General features: G+C 49.4%; 1 long non-coding RNA gene and 2 pseudogenes across 1 annotated transcript; 1 reads left to right on the top strand and 2 right to left on the bottom strand.

The window, feature by feature from the left end:
- Positions 1 to 1,984: 1,984 nt before the first annotated feature.
- Positions 1,985 to 9,597, bottom strand: LOC149359948 (uncharacterized). The gene is made up of 3 exons (XR_016288814.1): positions 5,989 to 9,597; positions 3,664 to 3,760; positions 1,985 to 2,701 (listed from the first exon to the last, which is right to left on the bottom strand). It is a non-coding gene; the product is annotated as an uncharacterized LOC149359948 (long non-coding RNA).
- Positions 9,598 to 15,472: 5,875 nt separating this feature from the next.
- LOC149359947 (uncharacterized) lies at positions 15,473 to 17,355 on the top strand (annotated as a pseudogene).
- Positions 17,356 to 17,577: 222 nt separating this feature from the next.
- Positions 17,578 to 23,997, bottom strand: LOC149359946 (uncharacterized; annotated as a pseudogene).
- Between the last annotated feature and the right edge of the window lie 3,676 nt (positions 23,998 to 27,673).

Below are 27,673 nucleotides of genomic sequence, written 5' to 3'. Positions count from 1 at the left end.
AAGCAGGCAGGGTTGGGGTGTCCACTGTTTCAAGAGGACACCGTAACTGCAGCCGGGCTCTCTGTTGTTGTTGTTGTTGCGACTGAGAGAAGAATGAAAAGGAAAGTGCACGGGCCTGCCAACTGGCTTCAGCCGAGCCACCACCGCTGCCACGTGCAAATAGAGGAGAGTTAAAAGATCAGAGGAAAGAACAAAAGGAAAGAAAAGACGCGCGTCGCAGCAACAACCGCGTCCGCCGAAGCGGACGCTGGCTGAAAAAACACATAAGCGGCCGTAGCCGCGCTTCGTCACCACCTCCCCGGGCTCTCTGAAGGAGCGAGTTGGTCGCCCATAATCTACAGCTGGTATGACGTCACAGCGGCAGTAGCGCCACAGGTGCGCAGCGCGGCGTAACTGCATCCGGGCTATCTGAAGGAGAGAGTTGGTCGCCCATATTCACTCCGCTAAAGGTCTAACGTAACTTCGGCCGGGTCACGCGAAGGCTTGAAAGTGTGAGTAGTATTGCTTTCGCAATAAAAAAAACAGCCTTGGCGTTCTTTAGTGACGCATGAAGAGGAAGCTAGAGCTTACAGAACTCCGTCTCACTTGCAGCACCTTTAGACTGTAGTGTACGGACACGGATTTTGTCCGGACGTCTCGACGCCTTCCTACTATGCAGTCGTGAAATTTTTCTCTTTTTTTGCAAACCACACTGCAAGGGTCGTCAACGGCACACTGCGCACGCAAACCCCTCTCTCAGTTCTCGCAGTAGCCGCAATGCTAAGACAAAAGGGAAGAGAAGGTTAGAGACAGGAAAGGTGGAAAGGTCGACCGGAGGAAACGTAGCCAAAATTTATCTTTGTAAGATCTGTCCTCTGCATAGAATGTATCGAATGTATCGCATGTATGTGTCTTCTACCATTTCGGCCGCGGAATAGTTCAGGCGCACACCATTTAGCGAGGCAGTTACGGTGCCAGCAGTCACATCTTTTCCTCATAAAACAACGACTACTACTCTAACCTGCTGCTCCACACTATAGAGGAAAGAGAAGAAAGCGATTGAGTGTTGATGGGAGGCGCTGATGTAGAATAGAATAAGTTGCATTGCGTCATGCCTAAGATGATGTAGGCTATCTCTTGGGTGGCGCTGAGACCGCAGTCCACGTGGGAACCCGTGTCCATTTTCATGCTCGACGTAAGACTGCGGTTTCACCCGCTATTTAAGGTCCAGCGGAATCAAGCAGCTTTTTGTTTGTTTGTTTGTTTGTTTGTTTATGGGGTTTAACGTCCCAAAGCGACTAAGGCTATGAGAGACGCCGTAGTGAAGGGCTCCGGAAATTTCGACCACCTGGGGTTCTTTAACGTGCACTGACATCGCACAGTACACGGGCCTCGAATTTCTCCTCCAAAGAAATTCAACCGCCGCGGCCGGGATCGAACCCGCGTCTTTCGGGCCAGCAGCCGAGCACCATAGCCACTGAGCCACCGCGGCGGCCTTGTACCCTTAGCGTCGCTTACATCAAAAGCTTCCTGCACTAGATTGTAGTTTAAACTGGCCCGAACTGTTTGGACTGCAGTATCCCAGGCTCTCTTTAGTGCGCCACCAGTGAAAATCAAAATTTCCGATTTCGCCGATGTTTGCCCGTGTGAAGGCTCCCTCCGAAGCCTTGACTCAAGTTTGGACGGAAAAAGCAACCTTAGTCTCACAAGTCCCACCGGTGGCAGATGTCGTGGCAATGGCGCACCGCTTAATCGCTGCACCACCGGGCCAGGAGTGGTACGAGAACTTCCAGCGATCCATTAAAAGTTGAAAAATGAAGTCTGATACGATGTGGTTGTAGTCCCTCCGCACGCTATCGATCACAAGTCTCGTTGAGAAACGTGTGAAAGGATGCATTTTTTTTTTCGTCACATACAAAGTCGGTGGGCGAAGACTCTTCGCCGATCAGTTCAGAGTACATTTCAATTTTATTCAGATAAAAAGAGCAGATGTACAGTAGGCGGGTGCGGGAAAAAGCGGTTTTATTGCTTCCTGACTATGCATCCGACACTGAAAACAGATCACATGACAGTAGCAGGAATCAAGTGAACAAGCAAAATAATCACTATTTCAAGCTTAGAACAAATAAAATCAATAAAGCATATGTGCTTTTAGAACTCAAGATGCTTGAAACTAATAGCAAACAAAAATACAAATACTATTAGGATACATTAACGGCAGACTACGCTGAAAGCAATGCAAAGAAATGAGCCAACACTATTTTCAAATTCACCTATGATGTGACTTTCTTCAGTACCTGTAATCAGAGATGGGTGCTTGCTGACAAAGAGCGCGAACTATGGAGCATATACTGTGTGGAGCAAAAAGTTTAGAGGCAATATTACGCAGGTAAATATTTGGCACTAGCCTCATTGAACAAAGACTCTAGGCATGCATGCTTTCTGATTATATGTACAGGTTCCGTCAAAATATACGAGCCCGGGTCCGTGCGCGCCAAGACCTCAGTGCAGTGGATCGGCCCTGAAGTTGGCCTCGACGAAGTCGCCCAGCGAGCAGTAGTCGAGCAGCTGGTCCCGCCAGGTGCCGATCTCTGACCAAGCGAGCGCCTCGTAGCGGGCCGTGACGCTGCGGAACTTGGGCTTGTAGCGTCGGTACAGCTCCTTCGTTAGGTGCCGTACCCAGAGGAGGTTGGTGAGCGGGTGGAAACCGTGCCAGTCGTCCCTGACGTCAGGCAAATACGGAAGAGCAAGGGGGATGTTTATGTTCCCAGGCACGTGTAACTGCACCAAATCGACTTAAAGGGAAACTGCATAGGTTTTAGAAACCCACGAGCTTAAGTGGGTCGAATGTGTGAAACTTGCAGGCAAGGCATGTGAAGTGTTTTTGGGCTAGCCCTTGAAATAGTGAAGTAATCGCCTATTAAAATCCGAACGCCCTTCAAGCTTCTCCGCAGCGCACAACGCCAAGTGGGGGGCGCATGATGGCGTCATCGAAGGTATCTGTACATTTCCAACGCACAAACGCCTGCTTTCAAGGAAAAAAAACCAACGCCACCGAAGGCGAACCCTGCAGAGAGTTGTTTGGCAACGCGTCAGGGCATGGTGTGGCTGACGACAGCGGTAATTTGAAATCATACCTTCCGTGACGTCACGCTGAATTTCCCTGCACTCATCCGGTGCATTGAGGAGAAGTGCAAAATTCAATCGTTGGTAACGTCACTATTTTAAATGCTAGTGCAAAAACACTTGGTATGCTTTACCTACAGCCTATATAGATTTCAATCCTTGAATATCGCTAAATTCTTAAAAAGTGCTGCAGTTGCCCTTTAACGACAGGTGATCGACTATAAAGAGAGAGGGATAACACAGACAATGAACCGTTTAATTGTGTCCACAATAATTTTTACCATTTTAAGGAAAAGCAGAGGAACACGCCAAATTAGTCGGTTACTTCATTACGACAAGACGAGTGAGTCGTCGCAGCTGAACTGCCAGACAGTCTGTTTTCGCAACAGAACAGTCGTCCCCCTGCTTTGAAAACAATGTGAATTGAACTGCGCGGGATGGTTATGACTGAGGAGAAAAGTATAGTACCCGCTTCGCAGGTGCAGCAGTTGTATTAAGTTTTCGCACGTCAGAAAGCATAGTACTAAATGTAGACAAAAGTAAAGGAACATTTGGTACCTGATTATGCCTGACATGTGCCTGTTGACACACATAAGGCTGGGGTCACTTGAATCGTCTGGAAAGCCCTCGATCACCGTGAAGACCGGTGCACCGTCTGCGGACGTAGAAGAAGATCAATAAAAGGTTTGTCGATGACTGGCATAAGTGCGCATCGGAAATGCCTGGCCTCAGAAGCAAGTGTTAACCATTTGCTCTTTCCGCATTGTTGCTTCTCACTGTTAAAAAAAACTTAGGCCTTATGTGGTGCTGGTGTCCAGTATATTTTTGATTTGATTTATAATACTCCCAATGCCATGGACATGACAGACGAGAGCCAAGGAATTTGAATAATTAATATATAAAATGCCCCAAACCCAATGGCAAGCTATGCTAAAATAATACACAAGATATCAAATGAGAGAGCGTACAAATACGGCAAAAGAAATGGAAAGAGGCTAGATATTGTGTCACAAAACTGGAGATGATCTCGCATGTCGGCTGTGGGGTCAGGAATGTGGTTCGATTCTTGCCAAGTCCTTGGCATGGATGTCTCACAATAAGCTTTCGTACAGCTTTCAAGTACTCCTAATTTGAAGTCAAGAATTGGATGAAAGGTTGCCTGGCAGGGGGCAATTATAATAAAGCGTGGAAGTGCAGACGCCGACCATGAAATAAGTAAACCAAATAGAAGGCATTCTGGGGCTCCGGTACAGGAGCCTTGTTCACTCTGAACAAACATGATTGGCGTTTGAATACGCAGTAACTGAGGGCACAGAGAGCGTGGGTTGACAGGGATTAAATTTCTATTGCAGTGATTTAGTGTGACTTGTCGTTTGAACGATCAATGATTTCAGGTGTACGCGATGACATAACGTGAGGCCTTTCGGTAGCCAGCATGCACACATTCACGTAGTCGATGTCGCGGCCTTTTGATACGCAGTGCTCGACGACAGCACTGGAGGCTGATAAGCTGCTTTATAATTTCCCGGTGACAAAGTAGAACGACAAGGGTGCATTTAAAACAAACACGTGCAACATGGAACTAAAGAGGGTTCATTAAGAACGACTATTATTTTTGCAGGGTGGCTTGAATCTGTAGGCGGGCCGGTAATGGCCCGCTCACAGGACCTCTCGTCGTGCATTATACGTTGCCATCACAACCAGCGATATGCCTCTATAGAGCTCTAAAGCGCGGCATTTCTCCTACGTCCTGTGTTCGCGCAATAAATCAGGCACCAAGATCAGCACAAATGGAATGGTTGGTTGGTTGGTTGGTTTATGGGGTTTAACGTCCCAAAGCGACTCAGGCTATGAGGGACGCCGTAGTGAAGGGCTCCGGAAATTTCGACCACCTGGGGTTCTTTAACGTGCACTGACATCGCACAGTACACGGGCCTCGAATTTCTCCTCCAAAGAAATTCGAGGCCCGTGTACTGTGCGATGTCAGTGCACGTTAAAGAACCCCAGGTGGTCGAAATTTCCGGAGCCCTTCACTTCGACCACCTGGGGTTCTGTGCGCCCGGTTTCGGGGCAGTCATTCTTAGCAGTGTGTTACGCTACAGCAGTATACGAATAAGCTAACTTCCACTATATCTTGGGCCATCCGTATCAATAGTTATCGACGACTAGCCGTATTTTAGATATTCACCTTCGGTCTTTGCGTTTATCTAGCACCAACACTAAACGCACTGGTTTATCCAGCACCAACACTAAACGCACTGACTACAAAGGTTTCGTCGGGCCTAAAACAATAATATGCTTCTTTAATTTGTACCCGCGTTCTCGCACTCTCAAGTCCCTAAAGAATAAAGCAGCCCGATACATCTTATCCGATTATACAATCGAACATCTGGTGTGTCCGACATCAAGTAAACCTGATCTCATTGAAGCTGTAATATTTTTTTCATGAAATATTTTATAATATGCCGCACCGAAAACACTTTTCTGTTTGTCTCCTACTTGTATTTCTTCAAAAAATGATAACTCTTACAAAGCTTTTATTTCACTCGCGCATAAATCAAGTTTTGTTCTTCACCTTTACTTGTAGCTATTCGAAAATTTCGCTCTGCGCTCACTGACCTCTTCTGTTTTTAATGACCACTTCGTGCACTACTGTGAGGACTCTGAGAGATGATTGCAGGTCTTATTTTCAACAAACACAAAAGTACAAACAATAAACGAGGCGGCTTTTAACGGAAAGGAAACCAATTACAATATGAGCGAGAAGAAAGGAAAGGAACAAGAGAACAACGCAACAATACACGGGAAAAACACATGGGGGAACAGAACAAAGTGCTTATGATAAATGCAGGAAAAAGAGTCAAAGAGGAAAGTTCACACTACTTGTCTTATTCGAGCAACGAGCGGGGAGGACTGGCTGGGTGTCGGGCAATCAAGGAGTCTCTTGGCGTTCCAACGTCGATGAAACGCTACCGCTGCGTCAGCGTTCGTGGGCTCCCGGCACGGTTCCCAGGTCTGGTATCCCGGAAAAAGGTCACGTAGGCGCCAGAGGCGGCCTATGTGGAGCAGCTGACGGATGGACGGAGAAGAGTGGCGCCTGGGCCTGGTGGTTGAGGCTCTCGACGATGGATGTCCAGGTCTGGTGGCCCGGACGTCTGCGGCTAAGGCCCAAGCCCGGAACTCGGGGAGCCAGCAGAACTCGTCCACGTCCGTCGCCCACCGCGCTCTTCTCTTCTCTGCCCCGTAATCCTCTTCGACCTGCCCCGCGTTCCCCTCCGCACGCGCTCCTCGTGCTTTGTCTTCTTCTCCTCACGAACGCCGCTGGGTGGCGCTATCTCCTTACAGAAGGCCCCCTCTTCGGAAGTTTTTTCCAAGGGAAAGAACTCGACTTCAGGAGAGCGACACCAGACGCGTTCGACGATCGCAACACAGAACACCGCACCACAGCGCGCACACTACACACCACACACAATACGACGGTCGTCAATGTTCGAAGCGTTCACAGACCTTCGCACACACAGCACAGAGAGCACATGGAAAGTCAACGTAAAGCGTCCATAGAGGGCGAAGAAACACGGAAAGCATAAAAAGTAGATAGCCGACACTCAAAAACAAACATGAACAAACAAAAACAATTCCAACAAGAACAGGTGTGGGCTACATTCTTCCGTATTCCATGGTTCACATCGAACCACTTCACCGTCGCGAGAACTTTTCCGGCTAGTACTTCCGTTTTCCTTTGTGAAACCGTTTTCTCCAAACCGACCTCGGTTTCCACCATGATTTTACATGTTCCCGTCCTATGATGTTATTCACTCTGTTCTCCCTTGCCTTCGACACAGTCTGCTGACACATGTCACACGATCTGACATAACTCTTAATGTCAGCCTGTACACCGGGCCAGTAAAACTCACTGAGCACCCTAGCTATTGTTTGCCGTATTCCATGATGGCCGGATAATGCACTCTTATGTGCCAACTTAAGAACTTGCGTGCGTAAGCCCTTCGGTACCACCGCTTGCTCAACGACTTGGCCGGGACACACTTGGTACGACCGGAAAAGAACACCGTCATCTGTATCAAAGGAGTGGGCGGTCTGTCCCTTGCCATGAAATATTTGCCCCAACTTCCTGCGACACACCTCTAAGGTCGGGTCTTCTTCCTGTTTGAGGCGAAACTCCGGCCGTGACAAGTGGAGTGTGTTCAGAGTGGGGCTTTTACTACTCTCTGAAACCTTTGCTGTCACCATAAGGGAAGGAACATCGACCGCACCCGTCATGGCAAGGGAAACTGCCTGATCAGTGAGAACTGGCGGGTCAACCGAGAATGGAGGTTTAGCCCCGGGGACATTGCCTATTATAATGTCGTACAAGGGTGTAGACAAGCAGCGCGCGATGGCCTTACCCGAGAAGTATGGAGAAGAAATCACCACCTCCGCTTCCGGAACTTCTACACGAGTCCCATTGGCCAAGAATAATGTAGCCTGTTTCCCTGTAAGCGCCGCTGCCGGTACAAGGGACTCACGCACAACAATGCCGGTGCTGCCCGTATCCCGTAATACCGAACCAGGCTGGCCGAACACCTCACCGTGCGCCACGGGCATAGCAGTTTCCACCGGGTTGGAAGGACAGACCATCTCCCCCAACTGGCCCTCTACGCGCGTTACCACTGCAGTGCTATCGGGATGTGAATATCGAGGTGTCATGCAACAGGCGGACTCCTCACGGTCTCCTGGCCTCTTAGCCTTGCACGACTGGGCATCATGTCCTACCTCGCGGCACCAGGTGCAATACGATTGCTTCGGCTTCGTCCGACAATCCGCCGCCTTGTGCCCAATCTTCTCGCAAAGAAAACACCGCAGGCGAGATTGTGAACCTGAAACCTCGTCCTTGGCTTTATTCATCGTATGCTCCCCCTGTTCTTTGAAGAACAACAAGTTATTTTGCCGCTGTGCTTCAAGAAAATGATCGGCAGCCTCCGCCAGCTTGGCAACTGTCTTGCCCTCCCGCTCACGTAAGAAAAGGGCTAAACGAGAATGACAGTTGTTCAGAAATTGTTCGCTCACGACCATCTCGCGAACCACCTCAAAAGTGCGGCCTTCTCCCCGCATCTCGACCCAACGGTCAAAGAAGCTAAACAACCTGGCAGCATATTGCGAGGCCGTTTCTCCATCCTGGGGCTTGCTCTGGCGAAACTTCTCTCGGTACCCTTCCGCGGTGAACCTAAACCTCTGAAGCAAGGCAAGCTTCGCTTTGTCATAATCCACGGAATCCTCAGGCGAGAGCCGACCGAAGACCCTAAGTGCTTCGCCGCCAAGGCACAAGCTCAACGCCGTTGCCCACTTTTCTTTTGGCCAACCCTGCCCCGTGGCCACATGCTCAAACCTCTTTAAGTAGGCATCGAGGTCATCCCGCGCTTCATTGAACTGTGGTATGAGGCTGTGCGGGTTAATGGAGCTGGTCGATGAGACGCTACGCTCTCCACGGTCACTCAGAGGATTTGCGCCACCCTCCATGAGCCTTATTTGTAGCTGCAAGTTCCGCGCCTCTAACTCCAAGCGTTCCTTCGCAGCCTCTCGCTCAGCCTCTACATTCCGTGCCTCTAATTCCAATTTCTGCTTCGCAGCTTCACGCTCAGCGGCTCTCTCTTCCCGTGCCTTACGAAGCTCGTCCTCCACCCACGCTCGTAACTCCGCGCCGCACAAGCCCATGCGCTCGCCTAAAGCAACCAAATCTGAAGCGCTCATATTGTTCCTAAATTAACACAACAGGCAAATAAATAAAAACCGACCTCGTCCTGTCGTGGACGCCAAATTTGTGAGGACTCTGAGAGATGATTGCAGGTCTTATTTTCAACAAACACAAAAGTACAAACAATAAACGAGGCGGCTTTTAACGGAAAGGAAACCAATTACAATATGAGCGAGAAGAAAGGAAAGGAACAAGAGAACAACGCAACAATACACGGGAAAAACACATGGGGGAACAGAACAAAGTGCTTATGATAAATGCAGGAAAAAGAGTCAAAGAGGAAAGTTCACACTACTTGTCTTATTCGAGCAACGAGCGGGGAGGACTGGCTGGGTGTCGGGCAATCAAGGAGTCTCTTGGCGTTCCAACGTCGATGAAACGCTACCGCTGCGTCAGCGTTCGTGGGCTCCCGGCACGGTTCCCAGGTCTGGTATCCCGGAAAAAGGTCACGTAGGCGCCAGAGGCGGCCTATGTGGAGCAGCTGACGGATGGACGGAGAAGAGTGGCGCCTGGGCCTGGTGGTTGAGGCTCTCGACGATGGATGTCCAGGTCTGATGGCCCGGACGTCTGCGGCTAAGGCCCAAGCCCGGAACTCGGGGAGCCAGCAGAACTCGTCCACGTCCGTCGCCCACCGCGCTCTTCTCTTCTCTGCCCCGTAATCCTCTTCGACCTGCCCCGCGTTCCCCTCCGCACGCGCTCCTCGTGCTTTGTCTTCTTCTCCTCACGAACGCCGCTGGGTGGCGCTATCTCCTTACAACTACCTATTCTGTTGTCACTGCTATACTATCTGCGGTCGACAATCGTCTTGAACATCTTTAGATGTTTCTATATTTTTTTATGTTTGCATGCTGAAAACTGCGTGATGCTGGATGACGCCTGCGTGCCTGCTCCTGAGTTCTTTATTATCACCTCTATGTAATGTCCTCTGTGTTTTTAAGTGTATAACAAAAGATGATTACGATTAAGGTTTGCCATTTAACAAGTAAAACATTTCGTTACAGAGATTACATTCGGTCTTGTATTGTAACCAGTTCTGTCAAAATAAAATGATCAAACAAACAAACAAACAAACAAACAAAGAAACAAACAAACATGTTCCACTACGGTGGTCATTCACAATAGAGTGGTAGCCGCCTAAGGCAAACTCGGATGGGGGCTAGCAGTTGCTCCGCTACTCAAAACTCTTCGTGTACAGCTTGAATTGTTGTTATTCTCTGCTCGCGTATTATTATGTCACAATTTGCGGCGTTGGAGCACCCACCATGATGTCAGAAAGCATACACCTACGAAAATCACCCAGCGCGAAAAGTGCTAATACCCCTTTTGTTTATGAGAGTTCCGGAGGTGCATCCTTCGAAAAAAATTTACAGAGCGCGCAATTCTTCACAATGTGGGCGTGCAGCTCAAATATTGGCGGAGTACCGGCAGGCCCTGGTTCCTCCACATCGATCCAACCATGAGCTCCAGACTGAAACCAGTGGCCGGTGGCACCACCTTGACAGACGCTTCGCCGCTTTGGTAGCAATAGCTCTCTGGATGGCAAACAATTGTGCTCTTAGAGACTTCTAGCATAACGGCTACCGCTACCGCTACTGCTTACCGCGTACCGCGCGTCGCCAGTAAGCACGTGGTGATTGGTTTCTTCGCGGCAGACATGGAGGAAGGAAAAAACTGGCAGTGGCTTAGCTCTGGTTAAGCCTGGATATGCAAGCGAAAAGCTGCAGTTATACTTTGTTTGACGTCATGGCTGTCGCAGTTCGCGCACAATGCACTGGGAGCACCACGATAACGGCGTAGGCAAGCGCGTTATATAGCCCTCCTTCCGCATGCGTAGTAACTGTGATAAACACGCGGCTGCAAGTAGCGTCATACGAGGAAGCCGAGCGCGCGTCAATGCACACTCAGTAAACACGCGCAGAGCGCGCGAACGACGGCGAAGGTCGACCGGCGGAGCCGCGCTCGGCGGCGGCTCCGCCGACCACCTGCGCCTCCAGTGAGTCACACGGCGAACTCGCGCAAGCGCAGCTGTGGCTAAAATTGATCACGGCGCACGCCAGACCCGGTGTTGACTAGCCTAGTGAAGCTTTTCGCTTCAAAACTCGTGGCGGCAGACGTGCGCGCAGTCAACCGGAACCTGGCGCCATCTCGCGTCCTCAGGCCGATCTGCACACGTTCAGTGGCCGCCCGCGGTACATGTTACGCGGTAGTGGTACACGCTATGCTAAGTCTCTATTATCTACATGCTCCAGTGCTCCTTCTGCCAGAAACAATATATCGGAGAAACCGGGCAAACAATGAGTGCCAGATTAAACGGGCACCGGGCTGACACAACACGGAATGAACAGAAGGCAGTGTCGACCCAATTTAATCAACGCCATCACAAATTCGAGGAACTCAAATTGTTCATTCTTCAGTAAAGCTTCAAATCGACTAGGGACAGAAAATACAGAGAAGCATTCCTAATCCACAAATTTAAAACACTGCAACCAACAGGGATGAACATGTCCAGAGGAAGCCTGGAATCTCTCAGGTACATTCCAGGGTTAGCATAATTTTAAATTAACAAATGTCTTGCACGTAGTCAGACCAACCATTTCCTAGAACCTCGCATAAGTATATTATCGCTCTTTGCACTCTTCCCACGTCATATCTTCCACCACATTTCCGGCCTTCTCACCCTCTCCCTTTGTTCACCCTTTTTTTCTTCTTTTCCCCTAATCCCCTACTGTCAGTTCTCGGAAACCATGACATTCCTGTTACCCCCTCCGCCCCCACCTTTTGGCTTTCGCTGAACTCGAGCCATCCCCCCCCCCCTCCCTGCCTTGCCCTTCCTTAGAAATGCCCCCGCCCCCCCTTTCTTCCTCCTTCCAGTGCCAGCCTATTTTGTTTGCCTTGTTCTCATTTCCCTGTGCCACGCTGACTAATCCTCTTATCTGAGTTTTACAGGTCCACCCAGCGCCTCCCCCCCGTCGCAGCCCGTTCAAAGGGCTCCCTGGGCGCTGCCATATTGTTCCCTGGACTGCAGTGGGCACCTCGCGCTAGCACGGTGGAAGCGGCGAAACGCCTCCTCTCTGGACTGCTAGAAACCGGTTCCGCCGCCGGAAACAATATGGCAGCGCCCAGGTTGGAAAGGTGTTATCATGGAGGTAAAAAAAACTAGGAGAGAGTGCGCTCAGCCTCTGCAAGCCATCCTCCTCTGACGCCGCTGCCGAGGGTCCTTTTGCGCACTGACTCATGGGAAATAGGCCCTCCTCCACAGTTACCAGACTGCCAACCAGCGGTGCTTTTTAGTGAACGTCCGTGCTCCGATGTAGCAGCGCAGCGCCTGTGTTGCAGCTTTGGCGGAATGCGTACCGAGCTCGAGGTTGTCTGAAGGCTCCGCGTCTCAACACTTCTGTTGATTACACTCTTGAGTTTTTGGGTGCACTGTAGAAAACTGAAGGTAAACTTTTCATCAAAGGGTGCGGCCGCGACCTCGTCACTGTTCAACTGTGGTTCATAAAGAGAATGGAGAGGAATTCCTTTCGTCGTTATACTCACATACGGAGCGTTTATTTCAGCGCATGCTATAAGCGGAGAACTCGAGAGTAGACGAAGAAACGAGCCTCTAAAAAAGGGCGCAGCGGCTTCCAGAGCACTCACGGCGGACGGACGTGTTTTGACGAGCGCTTCGGCGCGCTGCGCAAGATTCTATTTCTCAGGCGGACTTCGGCCCGCCCATGGGCCCGGCACAAGTCGTGCCGAATACGCTCGCGCACATACGCGGTTCCAACGTGAAATGCAGCAGTGAAGTATTTCTCTCTCTCTCGCTGTCGAGAGAGAGTGCCGGCGGCTTTACGTCTGCCCCTGCGCGGGGTCTCCCGGCCACTGCGCACAATCACTTACAAAAAGAAGTAAACTGTATGTATACATAGCTGCGCGCTCGTAGCGTCCTGTCTCAGACTAATCGCGCGCGCGGTATACTGCACTAGCGGCCGGGGTGGGGCGCCCGGCCGCGTATAACCGTCCGAGGTAGCACCCACGGAGCGTTCGTGTCACGGGTGCACTACCTGGCGAAGAGCAAGCGGGAAGTGAAGCCCGCCTGCTCGATGAACGCACAGAGGCTCACCATTGTTCTGTCACGGGTGCGCGCACTGCCGCGCGGCCGCAGGAGCGCTTCGAGACTGTCCGGGATGATTCCCAGCGCCCTGCAGGCCGCGAGAATCTCGCGACGCGGCACTGCAGAGGCGGCACAGCGAAGGAGCATGTGCTCCAATGTCTCCACTGCGCCGCAGTCAGCGCACGCGTCGCTCGGGGACGGTAGCCGCTGCGGCGAGCGAGCAGTTTGCGCTCACCACGGAGCCCTCAGTTAACACAAGCAGATGGTCGCGCAGTTGCTCGTAGAACGAAAGAGCGAAACCGAAACCGAAATCCGGCTAAGAGCTACCTTTGCCTTGTCACGTGAGGGCCTATTTCCCATGATTCTTTCCATTATATTTTTTATGACTAGGCTTCAAGATTGTGACGTCATGCTCCCTCCTAGTTTTCCTTCCTCCATGGGTGTTATTAACGAATCAAGATTCATCTCCCTCCCCTTCCTGACACGCATCCCCTCTCACACCACTTTCCTTCCCTCACCCGGGGCCTTCCTCCTCGGAGCGAAGGCCCTATTTAATCCCTGCCAATGATGAACGCTTTGCCCAGACGAAGACAAGTCCTCTTGTCGAAACGTTGGCTCAAGCAACCTGAGGTTTTCCCCTCCCTTGTTCATTTTGTGATCTCTATTAGAGGGTTATAAATAACATAACGCGATCCGCTACAGGTATCCCCTTTTGCAGGGCGCCACTACACATAAGCAGATCGCCTTGACGTCGCCAGATGGCGCCACGTGCCCGGAGCTGCTCGCACACCTGCTGCGTCGGGACCGATCAGCGAATGCCGGCTAGAAGGGCGCGGAAGCGGATCATGGTAGCGGATTGCGGATCGCGCAGTGCTATAACTCTCTATTATAGGCTCCACCACATTATAGGATATCCTTGAGTATTGCCACACAAAAGCTTAGGAACTGGCGTCTTGCTCTGAGGCTGTAAGATTCTGAAAAATTCTTGGATTTATGAATGACTCGCACGAGAAAGAGGGATCTGTACCGTCGGTGATGCGGGCGGAGGAGTAACTTGCTACGTGTGCCTCGACGCCCCACGTGTTGACGGCATAGCTGCGTCCGCCGACGAAGAAGTGTAAGCTCTTGCCGAGCGTCTTCTTCACAAGCACGTGCCCCAGCCGCAGAGCCCGGTGCTCGAACTCGAGTGCCTCTTCGGCCACGACCAAGGACAGCGTCACCTGCTGCAGGACGCTCCACAGCTGCAGCACGCTCTCTAGCTGCGGGTAGGGAACGTGGGGAAAATGCTGTTCCTTAACTGCTGCTAACATTACGTTACGAGGACTGTGAAATGGGGTGGGGGTGTAAACGACCACCCACGATGACGACATCCAATTTTCCAAAGAGGCGTGCTGTCCAAGACTCCGCATTTGAAATATGAAATTCCTTCTGCGTTCTGTGCGTACACTTATAGCCGTGTGTGTTGTTATAGTATGCTTTTTTTTAAATATGGGATTAATGACTATCTTGCGAAACTTCGAGAAAGTACTAGCGTTCGTTAGAGTAGACGTAAACAAATGTGACTGACACCAAGCCCTAGGTCACACTGTGACGCAAAGTCCCTGTTTTACGCATTACGTGTAGCATGGAATTGTTTTGTCAGCATACTTTACTGCGGAACTACCGCATGCTGCTGATTTCTCACGAGAATCGCTTAAGTTGCTCATCGCACATTACAAATTACTGATTCGTATCGGACGTACCATTTTTCTTTGCCTTTCAGTATATACCTGGTCACTGATAATGCGTTTCTTCATTTCTTAGCTACACCGTACATTACTGGCACTCATCGTTCTATTTTGTCAACCTAAGATGGGTTCGTGTCTGGGCGCGGTAAACCTGCTTCTGAGCTTTTAGTGCCGTTTTCGTCTTTCGAGAGAAAATGAAAGTTGATTGTCTTTTATATGTCCGAAATTCACATGTTAAAGCCATTACTTCTGCTTGTGTAACGTTTAATGAAAGAGCGGGCAAAGGGAATGAACTCTTTCATTTTACGTACGAAACAAACAGTGCACCATGGGCCGCGGAACACAGTGCAGTAGAGGGCTTCGGATTGATTTCGACTTTCTGAGGCTCTTTAGAGTGGGTTCTTGCAATTCGCCGGAACTGAAAGGAGATCATCTCTGGTAGGACTGAACCCGCAATCTTCTGCTCAGCAACCGAAAGGCATGACCAGTAAGCCACGTACCACGACGCCTAACTGGTATGACAGGGAGCAGTGTGGTATGGTATGGTGGTATGGCATGAAATTCTATGGCATGGTATAGAATGGTATGGTGGTATGACATGCCATTCTATGGTATGGTATGGTGGTATGGCATGACATTTTATAGTATGATATGGTATGGTGTGGTGTGGTATGATACGGCATGGTATGGTAGGGCGCGATGTTGTATGCTTTAAGGTATGCCATGGCACGGTGTGGCATGGGGAGTACGGTGAACGGTAAAATGTGTATACATGGCTTGCACTGACGTCGCTTCCGCAAACGCGATTTTGTTTGCCGGCATCGTGGAGCACCGCACCGCGGACCAGCGGAGCACCATTGCCATTTCAGTCGTGTGAGCACACTGTTTTGAAATGGCTATCTGCGCTGTTGTTGGCTGCAGCAACCGCAGTAAAAGCAGTTCGAGGAAGGAGTCGGCCAACGCAAACCTTTTTCGCCTTCCGAAGGTCGTCGAGGGCCAATGCGAGCGAACGAGAACACTCAGCGTGAAGCGGCGCAGCCTGTGGCTTGCGCGTATCAAGCGCTCCGATCTAAGGGTCGGTCTTCCAAACATCCGAGTGTGGGGCGCCCACTTTGTTACAGGTAAGCCTTCGCTATTATTACATAAGGCGCACTTGCCACTGCGCTAGAATAACGTTTGCTTGCATTTGTAGGGAGACCCTCCAAGCTCTGGGACGAAACCAACCCGGATTGGGCCCCAACTCTTTTGCTGGGATACAGCTCGAATCACGAAAGCACTGCGCGTTACGAACGGGCTGCAAAGCGCTCAAACAAACAGCCGAGGTTGACAAGGAGATCACAGCACCTGCAGGAGCATCCGGAGTCGCCACCACGCCATCCGGCAACCGCTGCGACGGCGATGACGACGACAGCACATATGCTGAGAACAACCTGTCACTACCGCGAGCTGAATCTGAAGTCAACGCTGTCGAAAATGAATCAGGTCAGGGTCTCCTTTGACTTTGTTTTAAGTCTGGACGGTAGATTTCGTTCATTCTAGATCTTTGTTTTGTTTGTTTACAATACTGTTATGATATGTCTGCATGCTGGTGAGCCACTGATTTCATCACTCATGTTTGCATTGTTAATTTCAGGAGTTGCTGTACAGGCAGATTTGACAATGAGAGACATTGCAGCCTTGGAAGAACAGTGCACTACACTTAATGACAACTTGTATGCACTGCGTACTCAGATGGACAAACTACAATGGACGGAAGCCGCATTCAGCAAGAGCAATGCAAGGGTCGTCTACTACACTGGGATGGCAAACGTTGACATTCTGTATGGGATATGTGAAATCTTGCAGTGCTATGTCCCACACGGTGCCAAAAACAGCTTAACTAAGTTCCAGGAGTTTATTCTTTTTTTAATGAAGCTGAAGCTGCATTTTCAAAACACTGATCTTGGCTTCAGATTTGGAATTTCAGAGGCCACAGTGTGTCGAATTTTTGATAAGTGGCTGCATGTTGCAGACTGTAGGTTTAAGTCTTTTGTATCATGACCATAGCGAGTCTCACTGCAGAAGACAATGCCACAGGCTTTCTTTATTCATTTGGTGCTAATGTGGCAGTCGTAATAGACTGCTTTGAAATAAAAATAGAGCGGCCATCATCGTATTCAGCACGAAGCGAGACATGGTCACAATATAAGCACAGTAACACAGCGAAGTTCCTGATTGGCATTGCTCCTCAAGGTGTCGTCACCTTTATATCTAAGGGTTGGGGTGGGCGCTGCAGTGATAACCAGATCACAGAGCATAGCGGCATTTTAGATAACCTGCGCCCTGGTGATGTTGTGCTTGCCGACCGGGGATTCAACATCTCTGAGAGTGTTGGCTTCTATTGTGCACGGTTGCATGTACCTGCGTACACAAAAGGAAAAAAACAGCTGTCCGCAGAAGAAGTTTTGAGCACCAGAAAGCTTGCTAACGTGAGAATACATGTTGAACGTGTGATTGGTCTAATCAGAAACAAGTTCACCATCCTCAAAGGCACTCTTCCCATAGAGTATGTTGCCCGTCGAGAGGGTGATGATGCACCATCACTAGACAAAATCGTCAGTGTCTGCTGTGCTTTGTCTAACTTGTGTCCGTCAATTGTAGCAGAGCTGAAGGAAGCTGACAGTGAAGTGCCTTGACCTACATCAGAGCTTCCATAAAGTCTCTTAATGCTAAATATACAAAATCTGACTACTATGTAGTGCTGCAATACCACAACTGCCTTACTATTTGTTCTACAGATAAAAAATGGTTCTGAAAATAAAATTTATTTATTGCAGAGTTTGTGCACTTCTTTATTTACTTACTAAAGTGAATAGTTCAGCAGAATGAAACACTAATGCCAAGCGAACTAATTCTCTTTATTTTGCTGGCATTGTGGACAATGCCTTGGACTTCGGCGCCCGTGTGATTCCTACTCATGAAAAATGAAACCATTTAAATTTGCATGTCGGGTTGTCGCATGCAATCATGCGTCCTGTCTCCGGTCCTTGGCAGAAACAGTAAACATCTGCGGATGGCGATGAATTCTCTGGGACTGTCTGTTGCCGTGTGTAAAACTTTGTGAACAGTTCAGGAAGAATAACTTTGATGACAAATTCCTTCGCGGTTGCAAAAATTTGACTGCAGAACTCATCGTCTCTCCTAATCCTTTGTACATGGAAAAGGTTTGGAGCCCACACAATGAAGTCGCAATATTCTACCTTGCATATAGCCATCTGGGCTTGAACTTGGTAGTAGTACTCATGTTGCTTTGAAAGCTGCAGAGTACCATTGATGCTGGTCAAACAGGACCTGGCTTCAGTGAATGAGGTAGCATTCCGCAGCAAGTAAGGGAACTTAACCTCGGCTACGCCTCTACCACAGCATGAGCACGAGATCAGTGCGTCTGGTGTCGCTCCAGCCATGGGCGTCCGGAGGGGGGGGGCAAGGGGGGCGGCTGCACCCCCCTGGAAAATCACTCACTCGAACCGTGAGTGATGGCCGCACGTCAGGGGCGGCGGTGCGCTCAGCCAAAAGAGTAAAAGCGGCCCTGCTTCCACGCTTTGGGTCACATCTGCAAAGTGCCGCGTCCGGGGACGCGTCGTTGCAGACATACAGCGGCACCGGCGAGCATGTGTTTCGAGCCGTCTTGAGATGTGTGCCTGTTTCTTTGATCTCTAGAGAGATAGCGACACGGAGGCAGACAGTGCACACCCCGGCCACCGATGAATTCTTCAGGAGGGAGGGACAAATCAGCCGTGTCCATCCCCGCTTTGTCGGACTGCTCAGGGGCAAGCGGGCGATGAGTTGGCGCCGCCGCCGCTCGCTGTCTACTCCGATCCACGGGAGAGCGCAGTTCGGTACAAGCGCCGCTTTCAGAATTTTCGGCAAAGGGGATTAGCTGCTTTTGTTCACGGCGACGCAGTCTCCAGAGGCGCCCCCACACCAGCGTTCCTTGCGTCTTCTCCGGAAACCAGCGCCTTTGGTCAAGGCAGCCCGATGGCGCCTGCCTGGCTCGCCTGTCACCTCTGGCTGGGCCTCAAATCCCAACAGCGCCCATGTACTGTGCGATGTCAGTGCATGGTAAAGAGACCGTCCGTCCCTCATAGCCTGAGTCGTTTTGGGGCTCTGAACCTCATAAAAACACACAAAACAAATTTTCCGACCGGAGTGGCGAGTGTCCCTTCCCCTCGGAAGTCGCGCGGCGTTCCTTGCGTGTGCGCGCCTCTTTGTTTGTGCTTCGGTGTTTTTAGTGGCCGGTTGTCAACGAAGCTGAGAACAACCAAGACAGCGGACGAGAAAACGACGAGCGGCGAGTAGTGTGTGTGCAAATACTCGACTGTGCGGTTGCGCGAGCAAGATGGAGCGAGGTGTATGAAGCTGCGAGCGTGCATTTATCTTGTAAATAAGTTTTCGCTGCATACATAGTCATTTTTTGTTTTCAACGTACGCATTCAACCGTTTTTCCAATCAATGTGTATATATTTTTAACACTACCAACCCCGAGGAACTCCATAGCCAGCTTTGTCTCGCGCGGTCCCGAATGATGGATATTCGACGCTTCTTCAAGCGTCAGCGGTTGTCTGACGAAGCATTATCCAAATGCGCCCCTGCAGATTCTGGTGTGACATGTGACAACAGTGTAGCATTTGAACAGAGTGATGCAAGCTTTTATCACCGGACAGTAGCTGATGTCGTCGACTCCATGGAAGGGACTCTGTCAACAGTGAGTTCAGGTGATGCAGCAGGCCGAGATGATTCCATTTCTCCTTTCTTGGGATTCAAGTCCGGATTTGACCAGAGCGATGCAACCTTTCATCACCGGACAGTAGCCGGCGTCGTCGTCTCCATGGAAGGAACTCCACCAGCGAGCTCCGGTCACGCAGTAAGCCGAAACGATTCCCTTTCTCCTTGCTTGGGATCGAAGTCCGGAGACAACATCAAGAAAACAAATAACTTGCCTCAAGAATATGACTTAGGAGAGTTTCTAGGCAAAGCTAAACTCACTGGCATACCGGACTTTTTGAAGTTACGTCTTCTTACTAAGCCATGGTCGCCAAATGTCACATATGATTTTAAGAAGGATGTAACACCTGGAAAGAGGCCTTTTCGACATCAGTGGCTGGGAGATTACGCCCCCTGGCTTGCGTACTCAGCGACAGCGAAAGGCGCCTTTTGTCGTTTTTGCGTCATTTTTCCTCCGCGTGTTCACCGGTGTACTCAAGGTAGTTTTATCGTGCGCGCTTTCAGTAACTACAGAAAAATGCACGAGGCGTGCAGGGATCACGTAAAATCCCAATGGCACCAGGAGGCAATGACGGCCTCACAGAACTTTATGGATGTGATGAAAGGCAAGCAGCTACCCGTTGTACAGCAGCTGAACAGAGCACTGCACGCGCAAGTTGAAAGGAACCGTGAGAAACTATTTCCAATAGTTTCCACCATTGTCTTTTGCGCGACGCATGACTTGCCGATTCGCGGCAAGCAGTCCGATAGTGGAGTCTTCAATGATCTGCTTGACTTTCGTGTAGAAGCTGGAGATACTCTACTTCAGGAGCACTTCGTTTCTTCTGCTGGCAATGCCAAGTACACTTCTGTCCGCGTCCAGAACGAGATCATCACAATCTGTGGCGACATCCTGAGAGAGCAGATAGTTACCGAAACTAACAAAGCGTTTGCTTTTTCCGTTCTTGCTGACGAAACTGCAGATATTTCAGGAAAAGAGCAGATGTCTATAGGCGTTCGCTTTATTGACAAGGCGGAAGTCGAAGTGTGCGTTCGAGAGCAGTTTTTGGGATTTGTAGAGCTGGAGCAATTAAACTCCGCTTGCATCGCCGCGGCAATCTTGAAGCTTTTGACGAATGTCGGACTGATTCTTTCGAACCTCGTTGGACAGGGGTACGATGGATGCTCTACAATGGCTGGAAAAGAAGCTGGAGTGAACAAAATTATACAAAAACAGTTCCCGAAGGCACTATTTTTCCACTGTGCAAGTCACAAACTAAATCTCGTCATCAACGATTTGAACGACGTCTCTGAAATTCGAAACACAATTGGGATAATCAAACAAACCATAAACTTCTTCCGCGAGAGCGTGCTCCGGAGAAAATTGGTGCCCAACATTCCGATGCTGTGTGAGACAAGATGGTCTGCAAAGTACAAGTCTATTAGGATCTTCTCTCAGCATTACGTGGCCATAGTCGAAGCACTCGAGCAGCTCGCGTCCACGGAATCATGCTCGAACGCTGCAACTAGACAACGAGCTCACATCCTCTACTGCGCAACAACAAGCTCATCTTTCATCGTCTGCTTGCATATTGTAGCGAAGTACAGCGCTCGGCTCGAACCAGCTACGAACATTCTGCAAGGTGTATCCATGGACTTCCATTCTGTGCATGGCCACATCACTGAGCTACAACGTATTTTTCGCGGCCACCGGACAAACGCTGTAGAGGAGTTCTCTAACATCATGAATGCAGCAAGGGAGGCAGCCAATCACTTAAATGTGGTGATATCTGTACCAAGACAAGTCTCTCGTCAGGCCCACCGAGACAACTACGGGATTCAGTCGCCAGAGGAATACTACCGTGTGGCAATATATGTGCCGTACTTGGACTCCCTCACTGCTTCTTTAGCTCGGCGCTTTTCTGAAAGCAATGAGAGGAGCTTCAAACTTCTCCAGCTGCATCCATCAAAAATGAAGCACTTGAGCCGTGTTGAGTTCGCTGTTCTCGCCGAAGAACTCCAGTGCTTTTACGGCATCGACAACTTCAAGGAAGAGGCCATCTCTTGGTACGAGATGTGGTGCAACAAAACTGGGGACCCATCAGAAATAACTTACTGCGAGCTTCTAAATCAGGCCAAGACATTCTTCCCTGGTGTTGCAAAAGCCATTGAGGTGGCTCTGGCTTTGCCAGTTACTACCTGTACGGTCGAACGCTCCTTCAGTACAATGAGGAGAGTGAAAACGTGGCTACGCTCAACGATGACAAACGACAGACTGGACGGCCTTTGTATGATGAGTGTGCACCGAGAGCGTGTAATGAAGCACAGAAATGAATTTATCACCAGTGTCATCACGCAATTCGCCCAGAAAAATCCGAGGCGTCTACAGTTTCTGTTCAAGGAAGACTGACTGAGTGACTGTCGTTGCGTGTTTGTGAACATATTGTGCTGTGTGCTGGTCATCAATCCGGGTGTGTCGAGAACCCGTATGCAGCAAGACTGAGCACTCTTCTCCACGAAGTGATAGTATCTTTTTGCATTTTTATTAATTTTAATTGTTTCTTCGTTGATAAACTCCAATGTATCTCTCCTAGCCTCGCTTTAATTTGCTGTTTGTAATTTTTCTTTCATGTGTGTATTTTACTTATTTATTTTATTTGTATATAAATAAATAAATTTACTCCGCAAATAGTGCCTTTTTGCTACGAACATACCCCCCCCCCCTCCGGCGCCAACAACCAATGGGGCCCCCCCCTGCAAAAAATTCTGCGGACGCCCTTGGCTCCAGCGAATGGATAGGAGGCACTGAGATGGAGACCTGACTTGGAACAGTTGAAGTTGTCGTGCTTCTGCTTGTAATAATCTTCGTAAGTCTTCAGAGCATCCTGTTCATGCTCTAAATCCCATACAATGCCTGGAATCTGCAGTGATTTTTTTCAGGATAGCATACTGATTTCACTAAGGATAGACTAGGATTACCTAGAGCTGTTCGGCACACATTTTTCATAACTGACGCAGTTACTCTACCGGCTCGGTATAGATACCAGTCTGGGGAATTGCTCTGGTTTTTTGTTTTACTTTCGATGAGTTTCACTGTTTCATCAGTGATATGAAACTTGCTCAGAAATTCGTTAGCCTTGTTAACAAGCGCGTCAAGTCCTTCGGATAAAGCGTCTTTCATGTACAAATTCCGAAGGTGTGCTGGCTGTGTGGGCACTGGTTTTTTGAAGGCAGCAGAATGGCTTGGCAGCACAGAAAAAATTGCAGGCACAACACCACTTTTTTTGAAGACGCTGCACAAGCGTTCCACCTCTGCTGGTGAGGCTGGTGGCACATCCAGTCTCTGTCTTGCTACTTTGCTAGTGGGGGTGCTCTCAATCCTGTCGTCAAGCTGTCGTTTTTTCCCTTTGGCGGATGTGAAATCTATCTCTCTCAACCTTTTGAACTGCACTTTTTCCACATAGGTAGGGAGCCATATGTTATCTTTCTGAGTGCAAGTAACTGATTTCCTCATCCTTACACCTGTGTAGACAGCAAACAAACAGGCACCGACATGGGAACAAGCTTCTCCCACACTGGCCATACAGGTACAATGTGCAGTCAGCACGGATCCATTTTCCTTGCACAGAATCCACACCTTCAGTGGATGCTCTCCGAGCCGTTGGGAGTGGTTCACCTACAAAGCAAATCGAGGAAAAATTAAAATGGTGAGATCAAAATGCACATACTGCACACAATGCAGAGGTACGCGAACAAAAAGCACGACAAGCACACAGCTGTGCATTTGTTCAGCCATAAAGCACTCGCGCCAACGTCTGTCTTTCTTGTTTTTGAAGATTATGGGACCTGAGGCACTGCACACAATGCAGAGGTACGCGAACAAAAAACATGGCAAGCACACAGCTGTGCATTTGTTCAGCCATAAAGCACTCGCGCCAACGTCTGTATTTCTTGTTTTTGAAGATTATGGGACCTGAGGCACTGCACACAATGCAGAGGTACGCGAACAAAAAGCATGGCAAGCACACATACTGTGCATTCGTTGAGCCATAAAGCACTCTCGCCAACGTCTGTCTTTCTTGTTTTTGAAGATGATGGGACCTGAGGCATTACACATGAACAGTGCTTGCGCGATTCTTTTAATCTTAAAATGGTTCAGTTGATTTCTCTGCACGGCGCTGCAATGTCGCGCGTCTCTTGTACACACCACCGGCTAATCAGGAAATGCCTCTGAATGCTGTGCACAAAACGCGACGCCAAAAACGAAGGCTTCAGCTTATCTCTCCCAGTAGCAGTACCTTTTCTCCCTGCAGCCGCTTTGCCGACAGAGTTTTCACCCAGCCGCTCGTGAAGTAGTTGTGGGCTTCAAGTGATTTGTACGCTTTCATCTCTTCCAGAGTGACGAAACTTGAAGAAAACATCAAATAGTTCACAATGTCTCCGTACGAAACCTCGGGGAAAGCACTGACGTCCATCGTCGTATCCGCACCGGGTCGCAACGTGTTCGGGTCCACATCGTCGCAGAGTTCTATCTTTTCTTGGTATCGCGCACGCGCCGACCCGATCAGACCCGCGTAATATGCCTCGTTGAACGCAGGCTTACTGTATACAGGCGGCATTTCTGAAAAGAAGCGGTGACATTCGCATAAAAACGCAACGACAAACAGGAACACTACGCGATCAGCCAACGCAAGGGTAGAAGCGGCGGCGGCGCCCGGTGCTCCAGCATGGATCCGACGCGTCGGCCCAGACTGATGTGACGTCACGTGCAAGCCATGTATTCCTTTCGTGTCCGGCCATTATACATCGTGCCGCAAAAACGGATGGATCGGCCTGAGTTGAAAACTCCATCAAACGCGACTATGGCGATTGGGAACACTAGAGACTAAAAACTGAATTGAAGAGACAGAGCTCACGACATTCTGCAGACGATAAAATGTGAAAACTATTGAGGTTAGCCGGCCCACCGGCTCTGCATCCAATTCGCACAACCACTGTCGCACACTCACCTCGATCTGATCGAGAGGCGCACCGGCGTATGACATGTGCCATGCAAGGTAGGCTCCCTCTGCTTGTCCTGCGAAAAGCAATAGAGTAGTCGCTATCATCATCATCATCATCATTCAACTTAGGGCCGTAGCAGAGCAAAGGCCTTTTCCGATTGTTTATATCTATCCCTCTTCTAGCCCGCCAGCTAAGGCCGCGCCACCTTACGGATCCCTGCAAGCTTCTTGACTTCATCTCTCCACATTACCTTAAGTCGCATCCGACTAAGCTCTTTAGAGTGAAAACACTACTTAACGCGGTTTCAAAAAAGAACCTTGTTTAAAGCCTCGGAGTAACTCGGGTAAACTCGGGTTAGTTCGGAGGAGCATCGCGCGCAAGCTGCAGCCAACGGGAGGAAGCTCGGGTAAGTTCGGATGAGTGTGGCGCTAGCTGTAGCCAATCTTCATCAACTTCCATCTGCGGCGCGAACAGATCAGATCGGTTTAACCTTGATAACAGCTTGACCTGACTCTAATATAATCGCCTGACGTGCCGACGACCAGCAGCAAAGCAACAGCATGAGTCAACCAGGCTAAACATGTACAGTGTTTGCCAAAAGTAACCTGGCAACTATGGTTTGTTTCTAAGCGTCGTAGCGAAGCCCCTATGGCAGCCCTTAATCTCCGAATCTGTGCAAAGTAAGGTGAACCCTTGTCCTGACGTTCTGGCACCTTTCGGTCTTTAGCGGTGCCGTAAAGGCTCCATTATACGGTTGAGAAGCAAAAACCTGTTGCTTGGTTACTTCTGGCAAAAGGGGGTACATGCTTTCGCATGTCTACTCGGTTTGAATACGTTAATACCTTCCACTTTTTCTTCAACCCGAAATACATCTCTTCTCTTTCAATTTGTTTACTGCAACAGACGACGACCCGTGACCTTTTCTTCGCATACCGCGCCTCGCAGCCGAGATTGCTCATCCTGTCTCTCAACACTTCACTTATCATTTTTATAGCCTGGTGCGGTGTATTCAATTTATGTTAGAGCATCATTTTTTAATGGTCGATGGAGAGTAACCAGTGTTAGATTGGGGCTAGTTAATGCAAGGCCATAAAGGGAAAACAGGCACGAAAATGATCGACATGAGGATTTCTCTTTCTATATTTGTGAGGTTCGCGTCTTTACTAACAACTCTTCTTTATCGTATCTGCCGTCTTCTTTATCGAATTTTTGAAAAATTCAGTAGTTATGCGGCCATGCAGACAGAAAAATAAATGTTTCGATCAATCTCCTCATTTCCCAAAATCAACTGAGAAAGCTTTTCCTAGTGTGCACGTTCATATTTAATTGAGAGGTACATCCTTGAACATGATACATCCTTGAACGCAGGCCATGCGATGATGTGTCAGGCTAGGTCAAACGCCCCGAAGTCGATATCACCCAAAAAAGGGTCTATCTATTGCATAAGCTTAACGCACTCACCTTGACACACTTGTCGTCGTTCTTGCCGCTTGGGGCTGGTGGTATTTTTTCGGGCCGCATGAAGCTCTTCGGGGTAGGCGTCGAAGAGACACGTGATACTGCGAAAAGAGCGAGAACCAATGGAAAACGCTGTGTTAATAATGATATTCTTGAATAATTCGGGCATATGATCGATATAGAAAAGACAAAAAGCATTGCTAAAAAGTCATTTGGCGACCTGATGGAAGTAGCTCTGCCAAACTGTTGCTTCAGTAAAACTGCGTAAGTACCATTTTGTGTGGCGCTATGGACTCAAGCCGCACTCCTTGTCAAAGCCTGAACAGTTTCCTTCTTTACAAATGAATTCAGATGCTTAACATGTCTCTGAAAACAGTACTACCTTTATAGACTCTTAGATGTCGTGAACTCTCATACAAAATTATCAATTTAGCATGTGCGTGCCTGTAAGCAGCACGCTGCTGTGGGCACCGATATCTAACCTCGCGCCACATCAGCGGTAGTTGAGGTTTCATCGTCAGTGCACATCGGGAGATGTTCTACATCAGGCTACGACATATAGTCGACCGTCAAACGTGTTCCATAATAGTCAGACACGTTTATCAACCACAGGAATGAGCAGGAAGTCCTACGTGCTGTAGACTGATGGTATAGGTAGTTTAGATCTGTTTGAAGAGTTTGTGGGAGCAAGCTGATAGGGTCAACGCGCTTGCAAAGGTACATGAAAAGGTTTAATCTGCCCGCCTGGGTGAATGCCAGCGTGGCTCGACACGCACCAATGGATCGAGGCGGCATCTGTCCGCTCGAGAGCAGTTCATCTGCACATAAGTGACTGCGTTATCTTATGCGATGAAACCGGATAGGAAAATACGGATAGGAAAAAAAGAACGATAATAGAGATATTTGTTAGACTTTTTTTAGATATTGTTAGATATTTCTTAGATGTTTTGCAGTTATTTGTTACACTTTGTCTATCGAGATGACGAATGAATGCGTGCGCCCTATGCTAATTTAAAGCACTCCCCTTTCTCCTGCCCGTTATCATTCGGTCCCCTCATTTTCCATACCCTACTCACCCGACGCGGCGGGCTTGGATAGCCTCGGGCCAGCTGAGAGGCCAGTTGGCTTTGATGACCATAGGCCAGGACATACTCTACGCTTAATATTGTTGCATTAGGCGGTGCATGCTCTGATATGCGCATCAGGAAAGACGAAGACGAAGCTCGTGAGTTTTGAAGAAGACGACGGTCGAGCAGTGTCGGCTGGTGCCTGCAGTAAACGCCTGTCGTTTGAAAGCCCTGTCTTTCGTGTCCGCCCTGTCTGCAATCCCAAGCGGAACTACCCCGTAACATCTTGGTGGAGGTGCTTTTGATCCCCCTGGCCACAGCTCCTCGTATTCCGCGCCAGAAACCTGGATTTGCGCAGTGGACGCCATCTCCCCGAGCTCACCCCACCGACTGCCACAGTAAGCATGGCATCCCAGGATGCATTACCCGCTCCGGAAACTCCAGCTTCCCACATGGTCTTAACCAAAATCCGTCATCCTCCTATTTTTAACGGCGAAGACAAGACGGATGTTGAAGATTGGCTCGATGAATATGAAAGGTGCAGCAAGAATAACCGGTGGGATGCTAGCATAATGCTAGCAAACATCATCTTCTATCTAGCGGGAACGGCGAAGACCTGGTTTACCAACCACGAACAGGAAATGCCTACTTGGGACATCTGCAAACAAAAACTTCAGGACTTGTTCGGCAAGCCAATTGGGCGAGCTCTAGCAGCCAAAAA

This window comes from Amblyomma mixtum, chromosome 2, assembly GCF_055824585.1.
Source record: "Amblyomma mixtum isolate Tamu chromosome 2, ASM5582458v1, whole genome shotgun sequence".
In the NCBI taxonomy this organism is placed as follows: domain Eukaryota; kingdom Metazoa; phylum Arthropoda; class Arachnida; order Ixodida; family Ixodidae; genus Amblyomma; species Amblyomma mixtum.
The sequence above is the reverse complement of the archived record's forward strand: the minus strand, read 5'-3'. Positions and strand labels throughout refer to the sequence as shown.